The sequence below is a fragment of the Macaca mulatta genome, chromosome 4 (assembly GCF_049350105.2).
Source record: "Macaca mulatta isolate MMU2019108-1 chromosome 4, T2T-MMU8v2.0, whole genome shotgun sequence".
Classification (NCBI taxonomy): domain Eukaryota; kingdom Metazoa; phylum Chordata; class Mammalia; order Primates; family Cercopithecidae; genus Macaca; species Macaca mulatta.
The window spans coordinates 131,458,198-131,466,252 of NC_133409.1; positions in this window are offsets into that span (position 1 = coordinate 131,458,198).

Here is an 8,055-nt window from a genome sequence, read left to right on the forward strand (position 1 = left end):
TTTTGTATAATTTTTCTTACTAAGGTGATTCATATAGTTTTTTTAAAAAAGAAAACATCATCAGCAACAAGAACAATATTAACCAGACTTCAAAAATGGGCACCTTTTAAGGCGCAGGGATTCTGAATTTTGTAATGAAATGAATACTCATCTGTTCCCCCCTTTCCCATCCCCTCTGTTTTTCTACTCCCTTTCAGGGTTCAGAAAGCTCCTCACAGCCGGGAACAGACGCCCACAAGAGGATCTTTGCCCCTGGGACAGAAGAGAAATGCCAGGAGGGACCCAGGAGGGATGGGGCAATTTGGGGTGGAAGTTATTAAGCGTGGTGAGAGTGAATCTGCAAAGGGTGATTGTCTTTAAATCCAGGACTGCTGTGTGCAGCTCTGCGCGAACAGAGATGGACGCTCTTTGAGTAGAGGGCTCCGGACAACCGTGTTGGACGTCGATTCCATCAAAACCAAGGAGAAGCTTCACGAAGTGCAGGATAATCAATTCTGCAGATTTTTAATTTAATTTTTAAAGATAAGTCAAAGGAAAAGAACACAAAGAAGGTGCTTCAGAAGGAACTTCAGAAATAAACCCTTTATTTCCGGTTGAATTTTTTTATGTTTTGTCTTTCTGTTTCTCCTCTTCCTCCCTCCTTTTTGTTTTCCTTTTTTCTTTCCTTCATTTTCCTTTTCCTTCCTTCCTTTCTCCATTCCTTTCTTCCCCTTTAAATGTTAACCTTAAATCATACACAATCTATACAGATTTTTCACTAGGAGCATCAGCAAAGATATTCTTCTTTGCTCTCGGAGCTAGTTAGGAGATGGGAAGGGATTCTTCCTGATATTATTGTGTGTTGAGACTAGAAACGGGTTCCACACCCCCTGACTTCTAGAACTAAAATCAGTGCGAGATCAATACTCTGAAAGATAAATATTATAGACTTGGAAATCCAGATTCTCCAGACACAAGACATTTCATTAATGGAAATAATTGTTTTCTCCCTTTCAAATCAATAATTCTATCATTGTTATTACCTAAAGATCATTACAACCCAAATAAAATGCATTTGGAAAAATCTTACTTTTTTTTCTCTAAATGCTTTTAACAGCTTTTAATATCTTTTTGGTATATTATTGCCTAGTGTAAAATAAATAAACTCTGAGATTTAACAAAACAAAACCTGCAAGAGATAATTTTATATATAAATTTAAAAATATATAATGTATTGTGTTAGTATAACTATTTTATAGCCTTATATATGAATAATTTCAAACTTTTCATATGTAATTTTATTTTATGCTAGTATTAGGTATTTTTTAAAGTGGAAATAATCTTGAGATATTTGGTTAAAATTTAAGTTATTTAGGAAACCTGAAAAATAAGAAATCTGGTTTTATTAATAATGAGGTATAAACCTAAAAATATACACATATAGAGAATAGCCTTCAAAATACATAATCATAATTAAAATCCTAGTTAATTTTTTAACGTGGGCGTTATTCGAAAAATTCTAGACGTTACATTGCAAGGTAAACCGTTCCCACGGAGCGTTCCGTCATTGAACGGGCAACAGCGCCCTCTGTCGGAATTTTGTAGACGCAAACCCTGCAAGGCCCCTTGATTTTTTTTCGGCAAAGGTTTCTTTCCGTTCTTGAAAACCTGTGATTTCTCGAGAGGAACATTGTTAAAGTTGACTTCTTATGATATTTACTAATTTTAAAAACGATCGTTCCAGCGTCTAAAAAGTTCAAACGCCAAACGAACAATAAAAGCTCAGCCACTACGGAGATAATTTTTCCTAACTTGAACCTACCTCTGTTGCTTTTACTTTCTATTGCCTTTCGAGTTATCACCCAATCACTTGACGTAGGGAAAAGATTCCCGCAAGAACTCAGTAAATGGAAACACAAAGGCAAAACAAACTCTGGATTTGAAGGAAATTAAATGAGTAGAATATGCATTTTCCTCGTTATTTTATCTTGCTTTATGTCCGTATTTCTTTTTCAGGATACGCATATGCTCGCCTAGGTGGAACGGCGCTGGAGACATCCCAGATAGTTAACACTCGTGCTTTCCTCTTTCATTTATATTTATTTCAGTTTAAAACAGCAAAGATATTTCATTCTACCCTCTTTTTTCAGCCTCAAATAGAGGGAATAGTATTCAGTAAGTGTCGGAGTATAATTAAAAGCAAATGCACCCAGCATGAAGCCCTCTGCTGGTGATTTTCGAAGTAGGTTTAGGACTGTTTTTTTAAAAATGTAACAGAAAAATATCATTATTAAATCAAGGTCAACTAGGAGCACTTTCATGTCTTCTTTCATCTTTCTTCTAAAAATCTAATTATGAATTATCTAAATTTATTTGATTTTCTTCCTTCCACTAGTCCTCACCTTTGCACCCATGGGTTAAGACTCCATGAGCTATCTTCCTTTGCAGATGCCCACTGTACCACCTTTTCTTTTTCTATTACACAATCTCCCTGGGTGTCCCCTTTCCATCTACCCAAAGCACAAAAATAATAAAGTTAGAAAAGTCAAGAATTAGAATTATTGTGTCAAGTTCGCACCCTGGACTTTCTCATTCTAGGTGGTGGGGCAAGCTATTTAATAGCCTGAGGTTCAGTGCACTGAACTACAAAATGGAAATGATTGTGAAAATTTATTAAAATAATACCAGGGGAAAAATACATGTGGTACTATTGCTTCGTAAGCAATTTAACTTGTTATCATTGTCTCAAAACACTTAGGAGGGGGTCAGGAAAGTGGAGGCTTCTAACAACTAGGGCTTTGCAATAAGCTCCTGGTTAGAAAGTGGAGGTGGGAAACACAACGAAGGTCTTCAGACTGTGTACTCTATATACTCAACACTTTGCCCACAGTCTCATGATGCTGTCTTCCTTCTTTCCTTCTGAAGTTAAGAAGACAGTATTTTTGGATCATTGAGTATTTCCAGGGTTATTTTTTATAGTCTTGGATTTGTAAGTAGGCAAAGGAAAGAAGAGAGGAAGGAAAAACTGTCTTACTTCAGCATCCTCAGATATTGCCCACCTTTTACCCATCAGAAGCATTATTGTCCACTGAGTTGAATAATAAGACATGACATCCATATAACAGATCTGGATAAGTTAAAAAATGATAAAACATGACAGCTCCATTTTTTATTGTTGCAGTCTGGCTCCTTATTTTCCTACCATGTTTCTGTCTTGAAGCTTTCTAGTGATTTTATTTTTTTGAAAGATTCGGTATGCGTTTTTATCATCAATTTGGAAACAAAATGTTGTTGAATGTCTGAAACTACAATTTAAGCGCCTGCCTTCAGATTTATAGGGCTTTGATACCATATAGGTTTCAGTGACTTGGTATGAGGAAACAAAATACGAGGGACTAATGTGTGCACAGGAGCGTTTTTAAAAAACGAAATGTGGGTGGGGTTATCTTTGGATTGACTCTTCATAATTATCGAGATTGAGGCAAGCACTAAAAAGGAAAAGCATTTCTTACTTTAATCATAATATTCAGTTGATGGTACATTTGTAAATTTGTAAAAGATACTGAGTTGAAATCACTTGTGAGAATAAAAATAACTGTAACTGCGAAAACTCCTCCTTTCTCTGGGACTGTTGAGAAGCAATCATAGTTTTATTATAGATTTTAGATGTCCTGAACCCCTTAAGCTTTTCTGTTTAACTGTGGGGGTATGAAGTGGCCAAGGGGATAGTTTTGAAATTTCTATCCCTTGGAGATAAAGAGGTTAAGGAATGGAAGACGAGGGGCTGAAGTAAATGATGCAAACAGCCATGCAACAATTGTTTTCAACACCAATGGGTATTTCCCATACAAAATGTGAGAGGTGTGTGTCTCCTCTGCCATGACTAATGCAGGAGGACAGGTACTTTCATCATTGTGGATGTTTTCCATATTATTGCTTTAAGAAGGAGCAATCTTGAAGGGTGAGAAAACTAAACAATTTGGCTTCAAAATGCAACCAGTAGACCAGTACACATCTGTGAGGAAAAAAATTTGCAAATAAAGACTTCGAAAGATGTAGAGCAGAAATATAACCTTTAAAGCATGAATAAACACATACAATGCATAGCATCAGAGCTGAAGTGTCTCATAAGTACAAGGGACATTTGGGAGAAATTAGCATTATATTGGAACTACTTCTTAAAATTCATGATTTGGCATTCTGATAAAAATAGGGAAGGATCTTCATTTTATGCCTATTTTTTATTTCTTTGATATCAGATGAGTTTTTCACTTACTGGTTATGTTCCCTTGGGCAAGTCCTCTGACCTTTCCAGGTCTCAGTTTTCTCGTTGATAAAATGAGGAGAATTCGGCCAGAAGCTCACGCCTGTAATCCCAGCACTTTGGGAGGCCGAGGCAGGTGCTTAACCTGAGGTCAGGAGTTCGAGAACAGCTTGGCCAACATGGTGAAACCCCGTCTCTACTGAAAGAACAAAATTAGTCGGGCATGGTAGCGCACGCCTGTAATCCCAGCTACTTGGAAAGCTGAGGTAGGAGAATCACTTGAATCCAGGAGGCAGTGGTTGCAGTGAGCCAAGATCACGCCATTGTACTCCAGCCTGGGGGATAACAACAAAACTCCATCAAAAAAAAAAAGGAGAATATACTAGGTGATATTCAAGCTTCTTCCTTAGGAGTGGACTTTATGAAACTGATTAAAGCATTAAGTAGTAATTAATTAATTTTTTTATTTTAAATATTGCTCTTTTGAGACAGAGTCTCACCCTGTTGTCCAGGCTGGAGTGCAGTAGCATGATCACATGAACACCGCAGCATCGCCCTCCTGGGCTCAATAAATCCTCCCACCTCAGCCTCCCCAGTAGCTGGGACTATAGGTGCATGCCACCACACCTAGCTAATTTTTATCTTTGTAGGAAAGGGGTCTTGCTATGTTGATCAGGTTGGTCTTGAACTCCTGGCCTCAAGCAATCCTTCCTCAGCCTTGTGAGTCACCGGGACCAGTCAAAAAATTTAAAAGAAAGTGTTCTTTCTGAGCATGTTGCAGCAAACCTCATCTTTCTGGAACCCTCTGTGAGAGAGTTTAAAAGAATTGGTCCCAATCTTCTAATAAATGGTAATCATGAAATTTTTTTAGGAATACTATCTTAGAAGAAAGCAAAGGAAAGATAAGAAAATCGTGTCTTAGTTTGTAGAGGCTGCTATAAAAAAATACCTCCCAGCTGTGGCAGGAAGCAAGATGACCATTCGTTCCTATTAATTATGCTGCCATTAGGACAGAATGTAAGATGCTTTTAAATTCTTAATCTTATGTGTTGTATTTCTGACCATTTTCTCTCTTTCTCTCCTTTTCTTTTGTTTGTTTGCAATAAAAATAAGTTTTTATGCATGGCCAAAAAGAATACCTTAGAATGGGTAATTTATAAAGAGCACCATCTTATTGCTAACAGTTCTGGAGGTTGGGAAGACCAAGATTAGTTAACCAGGAGATTCAGTGTTTGGTGAGGGCCTGTTCCAATAGATGGTGGGTGACTTCTATGTGTCCTCACATGGTGGAAAGGCAAAAGGGGCAAACAAGCTCTCAGGCATCTTTTATTTATTTATTTATTTATTTATTTTTTAGATGGAGTCTTGCTCTGTCACCCAGGCTGGAGTGCAGTGGCGTGATCACGGCTCACTGCAACCTTCACCTCCCGGGTTGAAGCGATTCTGCTCCTCAGCCTCCCTAAGTAGCTAGGAGTACATGTGCTTGCCACCATGCCCAGCTAATTTTTTTGTATTTTTTCTTTTTAGTAGAGACAGGGTTTTACCATGTTGGCCTGGCTGGTCTCGAACTCCCAGCCTTAGGTGATCCGCCTGCCTCGGTCTCCCAAAGTGCTGGGATTACAGGCATGAGCCACCGCACCTGGCCCTCAGGCTTCTTTTATAAGTGTGCTAATCCCATTCACCAGGACTCTGTCCTCCTGACCTTGTCACCTCCTAAAGGCCTCATTTCTTAATGCCAACACATTAAGAGTTGGATTTCAACATATGAATTCTGGAGGGACACAAACATTCAGACTGTGGATATAGCTTGAGGGAAGAGAATATTATTTTAATAGCTAGTACTTAATAGGCACTTTGAAAAATTCAAGGAAATATGTCTACAAGAATAACATTTAATGTACTAAAAGAATTTGCAGTTATAATCTGGAAATTGTGGTTAGTAATCTTTGATAAAGTATGCAGAGTGGAACCAATGTCCAGTAACAAAGGCTGGAAAACACCTCATTCTTCAGAAAGAGCGAACTAAGGCCAGGCTCCGTGGCTCATGCCTACAATTCCAGCACTGTGGGAGTCCGAGGCAGGCGAATCACCTGAGGTTAGGAGTTGGAGACTAGCTTGACCAACATGGTGAAACCCTTTCTCTGCTAAAAATACAAAAATTAGCCAGATGAGATGATGCACGCCTGCAATTCCAGCTACTTGGGAGGCTGAAGCATGGCAGTTGCTTAAACTCAAGAGTTGGAGGTTGCAGTGAGCCAAGATCATGCCACTGCACTCCAGCCTGGGCGACAGAGTGAGTCTTGGTCTGGAAAAAAAAAAAAAAAAAAAGTGATACTAGGTGGATACTAGAAACTACATATGGGGAATCATACTATTGTTTCCCTAAGAAAATGATAGTTTAGTTTGTCAAAGTGCAGTTCGCCAATTCTGGAAGGGAATGAAGAGATCTCTTAGAACTAGCATGAATTCAGGAAGAACAGATCATTCCATATGTTCTCATTTCCTTTTGCTAAAAATTCACTAGACTGAATATTGGAGACACAGTGTATCTGGAGTTCATGAAGACATTTCAAAGGTTTTTCATTGACTCCTTTTCTGGGTTGAGTGATGTTATGGTATTTGGAGACTGTGTTTCTCTCTGATGAAGGATATGAGCTTTGGAGTAGGACAGATGTGTGCGCATTCCAGATCTGCCACTTACTATCTTGGACAGTAAGAAAATTACCTGACCTCCCTGAGCCTCAATTGCTTTGTATGAGACATATTTCCTTATTAAATATATTTCCTATGTGAAATATGTGCATTGCAATAGCCATTGTGTGAAAATAGTCATGATGATTAATTGCCATAATACATATAAAATGCTTCTCGTGACCTCCAGTATGAGGAAACTCAGTATATGTTGTATCTACTGTTTCCATCTCAGATTTGCAGTTATTTGAATAATTATCTCCCAAAGAGATTAATTGATTAATAAAAACCAATTTGAGACAGTAGCTTTAATAGTTAGTTTTCCACAGGAGTTTGTCCTTAGTCTCATTCTTGCTAATATAAAAGACTTGGAAGAATAATTACAAGACCTGTTAGTTACTTTCTAGGTGCTAAACATCAGGGAAAATAGTCAGTACACTGGATTACAGAAAGAGCATTCGAAAATATTTTAATAGGCCGATAATCTGGAACAAATCCCAAGAGCTATAATTAGCAAAGATAAAAGTAACAAAAATATGAGCAAGAAGCAGGGGCCTCATAGACCGACAGAGGAAGACATGAAAATACCCACAGTTTTTTACCACTCAGGGCCCTTATGGTTTCTGGACTGTAGTAACCACATTAGCATCATGCCCAACAACTTAATGAGAATGAAAAATCTATAGAGTAAGTGAAATTCCAGGTTGCATTAGTAAACCTGGTTTAAGTGCAGAGAAGTGCAATCCTACAGTTTTTTATGTTGGTAAAACTGCATTTCAGGACTTGTGTCCAACTGGGGTGGCTTACTCTACAACTATTACTGGTAAACCAAAATGTCTCAGAAAGTATTCAGGTTAGGTACAGTGGCTATAATCTCAGTCCTTTGGGAGTCCGAGGCAGGAGGATTGTTTGAGCCCAGGAGTTCAAGACTAGCCTAGGCAACATAGTGACACTTTGTTTCTACAAAAACTAAAGACAACTTAGCTGGGCACCGTGGCTTGTGCCTGTAGTCCCAACTACTCAGGAGGCTGAGGTGGGAGGATTACTTGATCCCAAGAAGTAGAGGTTACAGTGAGTCAAAATTGCACCATTGCACTCCAGCCTGGGTGACAGAATAAGAC